The sequence below is a fragment of the Canis lupus genome, chromosome 10 (genome assembly GCF_003254725.2).
Source record: "Canis lupus dingo isolate Sandy chromosome 10, ASM325472v2, whole genome shotgun sequence".
In the NCBI taxonomy this organism is placed as follows: domain Eukaryota; kingdom Metazoa; phylum Chordata; class Mammalia; order Carnivora; family Canidae; genus Canis; species Canis lupus.
The window spans coordinates 13,242,514-13,258,554 of NC_064252.1; the positions used below are offsets into that span (position 1 = coordinate 13,242,514).

Below are 16,041 nucleotides of genomic sequence, written 5' to 3' on the forward strand. Positions count from 1 at the left end.
CTGCAAATTCTATCAGCCAAAGCAAATTATAAGATCAACAAAGGTTTAAAGAGTAGGGAACTAGACTCTACTTTCTGATGAGGAGAAATTCAAGGTCACATTTGGGTATGGACGCTGAAGAATTAGGGCCATTGCTGCAATCAGCGCATCATGAATCATAATCTATTTTTCTCTGATACAGCCTGTTTCTGTTTCCTCACCTTAGAGAAAGAGAAACAGAGATCCATAAAATTTTAGAGCTGAAAGTGAATTGAGTGGTGATGCTCCCAAATCCTTTCACTTACCAGTATGGAACCTGAAGCACAAGGGGGTTTACTGATTCACAATCAAACAGCTAAGCAGGGGATCCCTGAGTGGCTCAGCGGTTAAGTGCCTGCCTTAGGCCCAGGGCATGATTCTAGAGTTCCGGGATCGAGTCTCGCGTTGGGCTCCCTGCATGGAGCCTGCTTCTCCCTCTGCCTGTGTCTCTGCCTCTCTCTCTCAGTGTGTCTCTCATGAGTGAATAAATAAAATCTTTAAAAAATAATAAAAAATAAATAAGAAAAACAAAAGTCAAACAGCTAAGCAGTTACAAAACCAAGATAAAAAGGTTTTCCAAGTTCTAGGATCATGCCTTTTCAGCACACCATGCCACTGGCCCCACAGAGTGCTCAACCTCTTTAAATAATGTGTAGTAATAACTTTTCACTCAGGATAAATTTTTTTCAGAACAATATTTGGAAATGTGTAAGGTTTTTTTTTTAATTCAAATAATGAAATCTTCATTTGCAGGAAATTCTGTGAATGCGAAGCAACTTTTTTCAAATGATTCTTTCTATCCATCATTATCCTTCATTATTTAGTGGAAACAAAAAGATAATAGGGACTAAATATGATGATATGCCTTTGAAAGAAAAGTTCAAAAATGCATTTGTTACTTTAACTCAGTGCCACTTCAGTTAATAATTTCCTTTTTTAAAAGATTTTATTTATTTATTTATTTATTTATTTATTTATTTATTTGAGAGAGAAAGAGCACAGAGAGAAGGAGAAGGAGAAACAGACTCCCCGCTGAGCAGAGAGGAGGCCATCCCAGGAATCCGAAATCAAGACCTGTGCCAAAAGGCAGACCCTTAACCCACTGAGTCACCAGGCACCCCTCAATAAATAATTTCTTAAAAGAATAAGGCATAAGCTCTTCTAATCGTTTTTTAAGAAGGTTCCTAGAAACACTTCCTGATCTGTAAAAGGTGCTTTCATGTTATTTGACTTTTCCAGTTTATTTTGCTTTACTAGTAATTAAGGCATTTACGTTTAAGAGTAAAACGAAAGTTATATATGATGATAAATGTCAACCTGACTTCTCATACGTAGAAAACTAACCTAAGAATATGGAATTTTAGTCTTTTCTACTTGAAATGCACTTCACAATATTTCATGATCAGCTTTTATAAACAGAGCCTGAGGAGAATGATATCTCTTTAGAATAGCTTTTTTTTTTCTAACTGAAAATGTGCAAATAACTAAATAACTAAACTAATCTCAGGGAAAGAGTTAAATGAACTCTGGATCTTCCATACAAAGGAATATCAAATCAATGACAAAGAAACATGCTCTAAAGATAATGTTAGAAATGTGTGGGAAATATCAGAAAGGGAGACAGAACATAAAGACTCCTAACTCTGGGAAACGAACTAGGGGTGGTGGAAGGGGAGGAGGGCAGGGGGTGGGGGTGAATGGGTGACGGGCACTGAGGAGGGCACTTGACGGGATGAGCACTGGGTGTTATTCTGTATGTTAGTAAATTGAACACCAATAAAAAATAAATTTATTATAAAAAAAGATAATGTTAAAATCAAAAAGAAAGAAGGAAATAAAAGGAATATATTTATATGCAGAACAATTGAATATATATAATCAAAATACTGAAAGAATCTATAACCAGATATGAATAGAGGTTTCTTTCTTTTGGTGAAGGACTATAGTAATTTAAGCTTTTTTCTTATTTTTTATATATATTTAAATCAGATCAAAGTAAGTAATTTTAAGTCAAAATAAGTAAAATAAATTACATTATTTAAAAAGTAATTAAAAAACAAGAAAGTAAGACACAAGATTAATGTGATTACAAATACTTAAAATATCATAAATCTCTCAAAAAATATATTCAAGTAAAATAATTCCTAGGCAAAACATTTTAAGTGAACATCATATTCTTTAACCATCCTGCATTCAAAATAAGTAATTAAACCGTGAAATTAGAACGTCTGATCCAACATTCCATTTCACAGATAAGAAAGTTTCATGCTCAGAAAAGTTAAATGACCAGTAACTTACCCAGTAATATATAGGCAATCCATTTTAGAATAAAGACTCACAATCTATTTTATCATGCTTCCTCTCTAAAAATACTAAGAGAAAATAAAATATTGGGAGTTAACATACAGTGTAATACCAGTTTTTTTCAAATATATGAGTGTCCTTCTTACCTTCTCTCATTTATGAATCCATCTCTCGAAACAGTAGCAGCCATTGTGTTTTAAAATATGATTCTTTTCAGATTTGCATATGGGCAAGATTTTGACATAATTTTACTTTTATTATTTTATTATCATGATCTCATTTCAGACATTTTTCCTCTTGATACAATTCACCATCTGCTTTAGCCATCTTCGTTTAGGGAGAGAAGGTAACACACACAGCTAACAATTGAAACATCCATTCCTCACTCAGTAGTAGGTGAAAGATAGCACCTTCAGAGCAGAAGTCAAGTCTTGTCCCTGCTAAATTTCTAGACTGCTGAGATAAAAAAGATGCATTTGCCATGGTGCCTATTTCAGAGAGTTTATGGTAGAGAGAGACAGATATACAAGCAACTTAGAGCAATACCAGGTTGCAGTTACTATAGAAAATGTCTTTATAAGCGTAAAAGAGGGGCTGGTCATTTTTGCCTTGGGGAATATGAGGTAAAACTGTCAGGAAACTTTGTAAAGTCAAAGCTTGCCCTGAAAATTCTTCAGTGGAGTTTGTTATTCAAAAAAAGAAAAAAAAAAACAACAACAACTAGCAATCAAGTCAAAAGATTTACCATCCACACTACCATTCTTTTTTTTATTTATTTAATTTCAGTTTGCCAACATATAGTATAACACCCAGTGTTCATCCCATCAAGTGCCCTCCTCAGTGCCTGTCACCCAGTCACTCCCTCCTCCCACCCACCTCCCCTTCTGTAATCCTTTGTTTCTGAGAGTCTCTCATGGTTTGTCTCCCTCTCTAATTTTTCCCACTCGGTTCCTCTCCTTTCCCTTATAATTCCTTTGACTATGTCTTATATTTCACGTATGAGTGAAACCATATGATGATTGTCTTTCTCCGATAGACTGACATATTGCCAGCCCATGCAGGACATGCACTATTACTACAGAGTCAATAAATGCACACGTGGGAGTAGGACAATGTACTAGAGAAATACTAGCAGCTATAACAAATACACCCCAAAATTCTGGTGATTTAACCTAATAAATGTCTATCTCATGTTCAGTAAGAATCCATTGCATATATTCCTGGTGTGAAGGTGGTTTTCTTCCATTTGATGATTACTGAAAGTTTAGCTAAACCACTCCATATCATGGTTGCCTCAACAACAATTTTGTGTGGCTAAGTGGCCTGCAGAGAACTTAAGATGACATTTGCCTCTCCCTCCAGTGCATGCCCTAGATAACAGCCCACAGAGTTGCACGTAAATGTTAAGCTCCTGACATGATTTCCCCAACCACCTTAGGATAAGCACTCTCCTCTACTCTTTTTGCTTGAAAAGGCCTTAGCCTGTGAACCCCAAAGCATTCCACCCACAGACCCTTGTAAAAACATGTGTTCAAGTGCTGCTGCTCCGTCTACCAGTACCCTGCCTTTACCTCCTCTCAAGACCCTTGAGGCTTGCTGAGGACCTCTTCAAGACCTATGAGTAATACACTTCTTTATTTCAATTCCTTTGTGGTCTTCTGGTGAATCTGGGTTCACTATTAAACACCCTAGCCTCTACTGAATCAATCTTAATTTAGCAAAGGCTCTTTCCACCTTATTTCTCTGCCATTTGCTAGAAGTCTTGTAGTCCTCCGACGAAAGCTCGTGAATGGAGAAAGACAGAAAAGAGAAGGTATACTACTTCTTAACCTCTTTAGTCCAGGGGTAACTCACATGCCCTATTATCCACTGTGGGAACTAATGACATAGCACCACCAACACCTGGAAGGGCTCTCTGCACAGCTAGCTCCTAGAAATAGCTCCACACTATGAAGGATGGAGCAAAAGTCTCCAAGGGACAGCTGGCCATTTCTGCCTTTCGTTTTGTTTTGTTTTGTTTTGTTTTGTTTACCCCAGGGGAGTGTACCTGGAGAGGAATTGGCTCTTATTCCTATTCCATTAAAAAAAAAAATACCTGATTGCAGATCTAATCGATTAATCCCTCTGGGTATTAGAAAAACTTAGTCTTCACTAATACTTTTCTTCCAATCTTAGATTTCTTAAGCTATGTATACTTTTGAAACTAGAATCTCTCCTAGCCATTAATTCAATTAAATTATGTTTACATTTTGTTTCTCAGAACTACTTCATAATTGAAACCACCTTATGCGAAGCCATTTTGGCACATGAGTAAATTGGCACCCTTTGGGGGGCTCATCCATTCAATCAACAAACATTCATGGAGCATCTCCCATTTTCTAGGACACACACTTGCTCAGGAAATGAAGAGAAGATCTCCTGGGCTGCTAGAAGGAAATGCTGAGTTCTCTAATCAATCTAAACTGAGATCCTATAAGTAACTAATACCTTAAAGCAATCTTATTGGAAAATTTTATATTTAAGACCCAAAACCATAAAAGTGCCTAAAACCCAATATGGCCAAGCTAAGCTGTAAGGTGAAGAGTGACAGAGGATGAGGCTGGCTCTGGGAATGAAAGAGGCTTCACAGTTTCTCCAGATGTAGATTTAACAAGAGTCTATGATCAAAACAATGACTCAAAGGTATCGAGGATGGACTGGGTGAACGATGTGCTCTTAACGGAACTCGAGGAGCCCCATAAATGAGTCTTGAGAGAGAATGTTTCCTAATTGTGTTGAGGTTGAGGTAACTATAGATATGAAAATCCACCCAAGGGCATCCAGGTGGCTCAATCAGTGAAGCGTCTGACTCTTGATTTTGGCTCAGGTCATGATCTAATGGTCGTAAGATTGAGCCCCACACCAGGCCTGCTTGGAAATTCTCTCTCTCTCTCCCTCTCTCTTTCAAAAAAAAAAAAATACAAAAGAAAAAGAAAATTCATCCAGATGCAAGGAAAGTTATCTACCCACAAGCAATTAAAGGCAATCTAAAGTCAGGTCTTCCTCTACTTTTCAAGCTTTTTTTCCTAAGTTAGCCCGCAGTGGGAAAAAAGAAAAGACAGAAAAAGAAGAAAAGACAAATGACGATACATCATATCATTGTGTCTTTATGATACTAGATTCAGAAAGATTTAGTGCTCTTTTTCAGAGGTTCTAACTGCATTTTACAAATCAAGCCTACTTTTTATAATGGAAATCACCTGGCCTAGTCTTAGTTCAAATGTTGAATCCTCATCAGACATTTTGAAACACTTAGCAAAGGGCACACTGTCTTTTAGAGACCACCTACTCTTTAAAACCAAACCAAACAAAGCAGGTGCCAGTATAAAGCAAACCTGGTTTCATTTTAGGTTTGGTGTGAAAACCATAAATATGATGGTTCTGCTCTATTTCATCTCCTGGAACTTACACGCTGGTTTCAACTGTGCATTGTTTTCAGTTATTCACACCCACACACCAGGATCAAAATTTAAGGTGTGGAGGGAAACAACCCATATTAATTACATTTTTTAACGAGCCTAATTTCCACTTTCTTAATGTAGGCAGCCAAGCTGGCATTGTTTTATTTTGTAATCATTAATAACAGCAGTAAACACCTGGCAGGGCTGACAACATTTTAGGCTCCACTCTACTGCTTTACATATTAAGTCATGGAAACTTCATATCAGGTAAGGGCTCTAATAATTATCACATTGAGGAATGAAGAAACTGAGGCACAGAAAGGTGAAGTAATGTGCGAAGGGTTCTAGATATGGCAAGTGGCAGAGGTAGAATTTCAAGCCAGGTGGCCTGGCTTTGGAACCTGTTCTCACAACCCGGATCCTGTATTACCCATTTTACAAATGGTATTTCTCTTTTGCTGTCCTTTGTATTTGAGGAATTGCTCTGTGACCCCTAGGGCATGATGTGCAAAACCCCTGATTCATAGGGTGTGTTATTCCAAGCTGCTCTTGCCAACTGATCCAGATGCCCGGCTGCAGTCACCGTGCTCCCCTTCCTCTTCCAACCATCCAAATAAACAGTAGGGACTGCAGAGCAGTAATAGAACCCGCCTGCCAGAGAGGAAACACTGAAGCTAATGGAGAGCAGGGAAGACTCCATCTCACCCTTGCTTCCTTCCTTCTTTCCTACACGCTAAGGAGTCACAACTGCCTGTCAGAGAAAGGTAAAGAGGATGAAGGATGGCCATGCGGTCACCATGCCAGTGGTTTCAAACCAAGGACATAGAATTATCCCCTTCCATGCAGAGAAATCTGGCTCAGAGGAGATAAATATTTTGCCCAGAGTCAGAATTTAAGCCCAGCCCTGTGTCCCCCCAAAGCCCAGCCATGCTCTTCCCACGCTGCAGAGCCAGCTCAGAAGGGAGAGGACAGCTGTCCTGAGGCCAGGCGTCCATCCCATTGAGTATTGCCTCTTCCTCTGTAAAACTAACGTCATGAGTAACGTTCAATATTGTTTCCTGGTCGGAGCCACAGCTACATACTAGCCGTTCATGATTGTAATTCAGAGCCTACAGTATATTGAGAAGTGACTTTATGAAGTCATCTCCAAGAAACGCCGACAAAGATTAGGTAGTGATACAGCAATAATCACTGTATATTTTATAGATTACCTGGAATTCCTTTTGTTTCCGTAGTTGTCTCTCAATGGGAACATGCGTACTTGGCTGACAAATATTTTCATTTTGTGTAGTCCCTTGAAATTTTATTTAAAAAAAATTTTTTTGCACCTCACAGTCACATTTATTCACACTACAAGGACACAGCTCGCCTACAGGTGTGCAGCAGAGCTCCGTGTTCCCGGCTAACAGAGCAGGCCAACACCTACAGCCAGACTGATCTTCCACCTGATGTGTGCCCCAAGCTGGTTAATGATGGCCATGAGCAGGGCCAGAACTCGAAGCTTCCAAAGCTTTACTTCTTTAATCAGCACTCCTGATTTTATAAATGACAACACTCACCCACCCCATTCCCAGCCAGATCTCCTGGTAAGCTTGGGTGTAGTAGGGCTTCATGGGGATCCAAACATTTTTAATAAGGCTTTGAAGCATCTCGGCACAAGACCCTCAGCTCAGGCTGTGGTGACACCCACTGCCAACGACTTGGGAAAAAAAAAGCAGTCACTTGAAATTTTAAATAGCTGTGCTTATTTTCTCCAAATTAATATATAGTGGGAACTGTTTGAAACATTTTCTTGGAAAGAAACAAGCAAATAAAAAGCATTAATTTTTAAATTCAACAAAGGTCTGCATAGGGTTGTCATGAAAATAAATGAGATAATAAGCTTAAATAATATTTAGCACGATGCCCAGCAGGTTATAAATGACCAGTAAGTGGCAGAGATTTTTATTAGGAAAATGCCATAAAATTCAAATACTAAAAAGCATTACTGACCACCAACTTTATTGCTTCTTAAAATGTTGCCATAATATTTAAGCCAATTTAAATTTTAAGTTTTAACTATTTCTTTTTTTTTTTTTTTTAAGTTTTAACTATTTCATGTAAACAGCTGACAATACTTTCTCATTTATTTTTATACACAAGTGAATTATTTTTCAAAAATTTTTATTGCCTAGGCCTCTAAAATAAGTGTGTTATTTGTCATTGGTACATTGATTTACCCAGATTCCAAAAGTGATAGTAAATCATCCCAATGGGTCTTCTCAGAATAATATTACCTCACTTTCTGCATTAAAAAAAAAAAAAAAAACTTTGCTGAGACTCAAAAAAAAATTCCTTTCTATTGTTTTTTTCCTATTCTATGAATACTCAGAAAATGCTAATACAAAAAGTAGAGTTCTGGACATATTTGTAAGCAAGCTTATTCTTGTAATGCAATCATAAGATTTACGGTGACCACACACATGCATCAGAACCATAGTGGTTTGTGGGCTGTCAAAAACACTCTTGGAGAGAAGAGAAGGGAACAAGATTCTGTTGCATTTGTGACCTCTAGAGGCCAACATGAACGTGATATATTTTATTCATTCAACAGTGCCTCCAAGTACAATCTTCAGGAGTTTGAGATTTATAGGCTTTAGAAAATAAAGCAAATTCAAGAGGAGAGAGGTTCCATTTTAGGTGGATATGTTGCCTTGAACTAACAACCACAAACCACAAATTGAAGTTTTAAATAATAATTTGAAAAAGCCTCAGACTCCTGGAGAACCTTTATGGAAAATGAAAACCTTGCCTATTTCACAGTGGAGCTGTCCAGACTAATTACTTGTTGTGAGTAATCATCAAATTAAGGATGGACATGGTGAAATGCCCCCCTTTGGGGCCCTGGAGTCAAAACTTGATTCTAATGTTTGCTGGTTGCATGTCCTGGAAAAATCATCAACCTCTCTGAGCCTCAACGTCCTCATTTGTAAGGTAAGTAGTCACAATGAAAACCCACCTTACAGCGTTGTCTGTAGATCCAATGAGATAACATATATGTTCAGAGCGTATCTTGAAAACTGTCAAGTTCTAAAATCAGTAACAAATTTCAGGACGCTGATATCACTATTTGTTGAAGTACGGACTTTTCCATCTGAACGATATACTTTTCAGGACAGTGATAGATCCGAGACAAACTACTGGTCTAACAAAGATTCTTTAGGTTTAAAAGCTGGGCTTGCCACACTCTCTCCCTGTGTCGTGCGATCGTACAACGGTCCTCATCTCTCTGAGCAGAGTCAGTAGAATGTGGAGCAGCGGTGAGTCAGCTGCCCAGACAGATCTATGTCCCTTTGTCTTCAAGATGGTGATTCCAGTATGGCCTGTGAAATGTTAGGACATTTCTTCACCTCTCAACATGTTCACAAGTGGCATCTACGCACCTCCCCACACACTGTGCCCTTGAGTTCAGGAGCTTTCCCCAAGGACCAGACCTTCCAAACAGGTTCCTCTTACAGCTGGAGTGAGGTCTGTACTGTTCATCTCGGGACATTCCTGCAGTCCATCTGCCGGGTGGGAACTGTCAAATAGAAAGTGGTTCAGGTGTTTCTGCAAAGCCCCTGACCCCTGCCCCGGTCCCTTCTTTATTCCCATAAAGCAAAAGTCCAATCATGCATACCTCTGCTATGAACATTCGTCCATCCACTGAACAAGAGGAATTCACTTGATCTTTGTAATTATGTAGTTTCTAACCTCAGTGTCCCCCCTCCCGAACCCTTACTTGTCAGCTCTCTGACATAATGACTTCTTTTAAATCATCACCATCCAACTCAAACCTGCTCTACTAAAATTGCTTCCATTAGTCTCAACAAAGTAATTATGCACTTATTTTACGGAGAAAACCAAAGCCTTCAGACACCAACTCTCCAAACTTTCCACCATCTACTCACCAGTGCATCCACATCCACAACCATTATACCATCCTCCCCTCCTGCCTCAATGAATTAGGTTACCCTCTGCCTGAAAAGAGCCCAATTGATACACCACACCCTAGATCTATCTATGTTTGTCACAATTAAGTTCAGCTGAAAGTGCAGGAAAACACAAAATGATAGTGGCTTACGCACAACAGACCTTTATTTCTCTTTTGCTTATGTAAGACTCTACCTAAGCAAATCAGGGCTATTATAATACTTCCACAGTCATCAGAGAGGTGGCTCCTTTTTAAACATGTGTCTTCATTACTCTCAGCACATGGCTTCCACCCCATGGTCCAAGATAACCACTGAAGCTCCAGCCAATGTGTAGACATTCCAGTCAGCACACAAGGCATCAACCTTCCTCTCGTTGGCCAGAATCTAATCACAAGGCCCACCCAGCCACAAAGGAAGTTAGGAAAAGTACTCTTCATATGGACAATTATGAACCCAGCTAAAACTGAAGGGAAGCAAAGCGAGGGAGAATGGATTTTGGGGCAGAAGCAACAGTCTCTACCTTTTCTTTCTCCTCCTCCTCATTATGTTCACATTTTCCTTCCTCCATATCTTTTAGTTTCCCCTCTCTAGTGACTCTTTCCCTGGGCCATCTGAACATCTTTCTAAACCTTGGGTCTCTCTAACTACTGCTCTGCTTCTCTTCTCTTCACCACCAAGTGTTCTGAAGATTTTACTCATTGTCTTTACTTTCTTGCAACGTTCATTTCTCAACACACTGCAATCTGACATCTGCTCCTGTCACCAGTTTAATTGTGCTCCTCAAACATGTTGAAATCCTAACCCCAGTACCTGTGAATGTGACCTTACTGGGAGATGAGGTCTTTGAGGATGGAATCAAGATAATACAAGGTAATACTGGATTAGGATGGGCCCTTAAACCCAATAACTGGCAACCTTATAAGAAAGTCATGTGAAGACACAATGAAACTGAGACACATCTAAAGAACATCACCTTGTGAGGGTGGAAGCAGAGACTGGAGTCAAGCAACAACAAGCCAAGGAACACCAAGGATTGTTGGCAACCATCGAAAGCTAGAAAGACGCAAAGAAGGACCCTCCCCTAGAGTCTGTGTGGTCCTGCCGACACCTTGATTTCAGACTTCTAGCCTCTAGACGTCTGATTTTTTGCTTTGCAGTGAGAGGATAAATTTCTGTCATTTGGAGTCACCAAGTTTGTAGTACTTTGTTATAGCAACCCTAGCAAACTAATACAGCCCCAACCATTCCACTGAAACAACCCTTGCCAATGTCAAAAGGTCTCTGTTGCTAAACCCAGAGGATAATTTTCAAGTCTTGTTTGATGCCTCTCTATTGCATTTGATGAAATTGTTTACTCCCTGCCCTTGAACTCCTCCTGCCCTTGGTCTTTGAGCACTCCTGGTTTTCTCCTATCTTTTAGGCTGTTCTAGCCCAACCTTCCTTTCAAAATCTGTGTTTCAGATCCTAAATATTTTTGTCACCTACCTCCAATTTAATATGTTAACAGGGCCAAAATACCAAAATACACTTAATTCTCCCCATCCTGCTCCTCAAATTCTCAGTGAAATAAGTAGAATGATGTAACATTTTAATATCTATCTAATTAATTTATATATTCAGCAAACATTATATGTTTATTACATTCCAAATACTGTACCAGGTTACTGGAGGTACAGAGATGAACAAGGCAGATTAAGGGCCCCATGGAGCTTTCCTCCTTGTGGCGATATGATAATAAATAGCCAAAGAAATACATAAGACAACTATAGGTATGATACATGGCACAAAGGAAATAAATAGGATAATGAGATAGAGCAGGAGTCAGCAAATTTTTTCTGGAAAGGGAATGGCTTTGCAGGCCACATGGCCTCTGATGCAACTCCTCCTCCACTCTGATACTACAGCACAAAAATGAATATAGGCAATACATAAGTGAGTGGGTGTGGCTGTGTTTCCGCTAAATTTCACTTTGAAAAGTAGGCAGCAGGCCAGAGTTAGCCTGTGGGCCATAGTTTTGTTGTCAACCCTTGAAAAAGGAAAATCAGGGTAGGTCACTTTAAATTTAAGGGTCAACCGGGAAAAACCTTTATGAAGAGACAGCACTGGAACTGAGACCTGAAAGAGAGAAGGAGCCACACCCACCCTTCTTTGGCCCATGGCAACAAATGTTTTGCTATTAGGTTTTTAGGATCTGAAAGACTTGAATGACAATCTACAGAATCTATAAAATGCATAACTCCGAATGCTGGGGAAGCATCAACTCCTACATCCCCAGCGTGGGAATCTGCAAAAAGAGAAAGATCACTCAACTTACGACATTACTTAGTAGTTTTAAAGAGGACGAGGAACCTGAAGCACTAGATAAAAATTTCCCTTTAAACAACTTACTGCGGAGCACCTTGGTGGCTCAGCTGGTTAAATTTCTGGCTTCAGCTCAGGTCATGATCTCAGGGTCCTGGGATGGAACCCCAAGTCGGACTCCTTGTTCAGCAAGGAGTCTGCTTCTCTCTTTCTCTCTCTCTCTCTCTCTCTCTCTCCCTCTGTCTTTCTCTCTCTCTCTCTCTCCTTTGCCCCTCCCCACTGCTCATTCTCTCTCTCAAATAAATATTTTTTTAAAAATAAAATAAATAGACTTACTGAAAGAAATGGAGAAAGCATTACAAAATCTTTCAACTGTATTCTAAGCAAAAATTTAAAATATGCTATATCTATGAAAGAGGAATAATCTAAAGGGTGCAAATATTGATCTATTCAAAATCACTATTATCATAAAGACACATTTTATAAGAGATTACTAGAGAAAAATTGAATCAGTAAATTTGTTTTAAAAATGCAAAAAATAAGAGATAAGGAGAACAAATCCAAGAGATACAATTTACTTATAATAGGGATTCTGTAGAGAAATAGACCATATGAAGAGAAGACAAAAATCACTAATCATTATAGAATAAGTTTTCCTTTAGCTTAAAAGGCTTATTTTTTTAGCCCAAATGGGTTAATGAGCACCAGGTCAAATTTATGTGGAAAGAAACAAAGTTGGACATGCACTGACGAAATTCCTGAATTTGAAGACGTTAGGAAAGGAGAACTAGTATGCTCAAACTAGACTAGAGGGTGGGAGGTGGGAAACAAGAGAAAATGCACAAAGTGAAAAACATTTAGAAACAGACCTCTCTACAACACTAAATGCTCCAGATCGGTTTTAAAGACAAACACTGTGACCCAGGGACTCCGTATGCATTCACATTATCACTTACATCTAAGGGCAAAAAAGATCCAAGACAGATTCAGGAAGGGTCTCTCTCCTGTGAAACAACTACTCTAAGAAATACTCCAGCCCCTGAGATTTGAATGAAAGTATTTTTTAAATGGGAAAAAAGCATAATTTAAAAAAATGAATGAGCAACAAGCTTTCAAATATGCAACATCATCTCCCTTCTCCCAAGCTCATCAGTGATGCAGACTCCCTGCTCTGCCACGAGGTAGAATCTATTTCTCCACCCCCTGGGATCTCAGCCCTGTGACTGCCTGGACGGTGGAGTCCTGTACACACACCCTCCGCTACTTAGGACGCAGCCCTTATCTGACCCTATAGCCTCTGCTCCTTTCTCTCTGAGCTCCGAGGGGCATGTGGGAAAGACCAGTGGTTCTGCTGGAGAGAAGCCACATGAAGGAGCACGTAGTTAGTACCTCAGCCATTTTGGCAAGACTACATATTATCTAACTTTCTAATTGTTGACATTCTCGTGTAAAGTTTCACTTTTCAATTATTCAATCTGAGCTTCTTTTCGTGTGCTTTTTTAGTTATTTTGGTTTGCCCCCTCTGTGATTTGTCTCTGTAGAGTCTTTGGTCATTCTTCCATTGGATTGCCTGGCTCAGTATTGTTAGTTTGTAGGATTTTATAGCTTAATCCTTGATTGGTTCCTCACATCACATACAATGTCTATTGTATCCTGCACAGAGCAGAAATCCTTCATTTTGATGTCATCCATGACAGTAATTTTTTTCTTTATGGTCTGTGCTTTTTTTTTTTTTTAACCTAATTTAAGAAATACTTTCCCATTCTATTGTTACAAAGATATTCTCCAATCTTTTTTATAAAAGCTTTGGAGTTTTGTCTTTTTACTTTTAGATGTCTATTCCAATGGGAGATTATTTTTGCATTATTTTGTGGTGATAAGTTTTGGGCCTGTTTTTTCTTCAAATATTTTGCCAATTTTCACAATACTGTTTATCAAATAATCTTTCGTTTATCAAATAAACCACTATCCCCAATTATCTACCAACGATTCACCATAATCCCATATACATGTGGATTTATTTTAGAGTCTCTTCTATTCTTGGAATCTTTAGTATCAATATCAGATTACTATAGCTAGCTAACATATCTTAGTATTTGGTAAGATATTTCCCCACATAACTTTTCTTTTTAAGAATTGTTTTAGGGGCCCCCAGGGTGGCTCAGGGGTTGAGCATCTGCCTTTGGCTCAGGGTGTGATCCCAGGGTCCCGGGATCAAGTCCCGCATCAGCTCCCTGCATGGAGCCTGTTTCTCCCTCTGCCTGTGTCTCTGCCTCTCTCTGTCTTTCATGAATAAATAAATAAGATCTTTAAAAAGAAAAAAAAAAGAACTGTTTTAGGTATGTGCGGATTTGTCATGCCCATTTCACTTCTGTTGGGTTCCTTCTTTTAGCTTCATTAAATATATATTTTAATTGGCGAAGGATTTACATCCTTACAATGTTAAATCTCCCTTCCACAAGTATGATATTTCTTCATAGTCAGATCTACTTTTGTATCCTTCAATAATGTTTTAAAATGTTCTCCGTAATAACTTTTGCCTTTTTAAGTCAATTCCTAGATCCTTACAGATTTCCTTCTGGTTATTGTAAATATCATATTATGTTCTATTACATTTTCTAATGTGTATTGGTGTAAAAGAAATCCATTGATTGTTATTTATTGATTGATTTGTTCTCACGCAACCACACTGAACTTTTTTTTCTTTTCAGCCCTAAAAGCTTGTCTGTTGATTCTCTTAGGTTTTCTGTGTAAATAAGTAAATCCTCTACATATACTGACAGTTTTGTCTCTTCCCTTATGGTCTTATCCCTTATTTCTTTTTTTCCTCATATTTCATTGACCAGGACATCCAGTTCTTTGTTGAACAGAAAGGGTCACAGCAAGCATCCCTGTTTGTTACTGACCTTAAAGGGAAGGCTTCCAAGGTTTCTCCATTAAGTATGATGTTTGAACATTTTACCCTATCTGCCACTTAGGAAAGACCATGTCTCATGGTGTGTTTATTAATAAAGAAATTGAAAACCTCATTTTGAGAGACTGAATTTCTTGCCAATGTAACACTGAGCTCCAAACTAAACTCCGTGTTTGAACAAATTTTCCCAACTTAACATAGTTCTAATTGTGCTTTTACCTCCTATGTTCTCTCAATTCCCTTTGCCAAATTTTGACCAGGGTGATAGAGTGTACGTATTAGTTAGCCATCTGAAAAAGGACTACAATAATTTATGGTTGGAATACAAATCTCCAAGTTTCATACCACTCTATCAGGTGTGTGATCTATGAAACTGATTTTTACTATCAGTAAGTTTTACTTTCATATTTTTAATGAGGAGCAGTGTTTGAATCCTCTCTCCATCCAGGAATTACCCAGTGATGTGATTTTAGGCATATTACCCAATCTTTGAGTTCAGTTTCTCCTTCTGTAAAATGTGGATTGTAAACATGTTGGCTCAGGGAGTTGTTCTAACAGGAATAAGAATGCTCACCTCATAAGATTCTTGTGAGAATTGTATGCTGCAGTGATTACAGCACTTTCAATGGTGCTTGACCTAAAGCTATTGTTAGTATTTTACAAACATTTTATTTGAATCTCACAAAAACTCGATAAGGCAGGCAGAGCCTCTATGTGTAGGTATTTTTTACTTATTTTACAGATGAGGAAAGTGAAATTAAATCTATAGACAGAGCTAGTGTTCAGTGAGCACGCAATGGTACATTCTTGTCAGGTACTAAAATGTTGAAATACTCCCAAGGATTCACTGAGAAAGCATCCCATGTTCCACCAACCACCCTCCTCCCCCATTCTCCAGCTCCTCCCTTTGGACCCATGGACCTCTCCGTGATCCAGCAACTCTAAGGCTAATACCTGTCTAGCCGAAGGACTTGAAGACAGACTGCTTGGTAACCATGAGTCCCAAATTATTAAATATTCTAAATATCTTCTTTGTTTATTGCAATTGTCAAACCTAAGATTCAAACCCAGATCTTTGTGACCAAGGTCTAATAAACATAATGGACTAAAT

The 16,041-nt window shown here is 38.6% G+C and overlaps 1 pseudogene; it reads right to left on the reverse strand.

Moving 5' to 3' along the window:
- Positions 1 to 7,228: 7,228 nt before the first annotated feature.
- LOC112677799 (ATP synthase subunit ATP5MJ, mitochondrial-like) lies at positions 7,229 to 7,411 on the reverse strand (annotated as a pseudogene).
- Between the last annotated feature and the right edge of the window lie 8,630 nt (positions 7,412 to 16,041).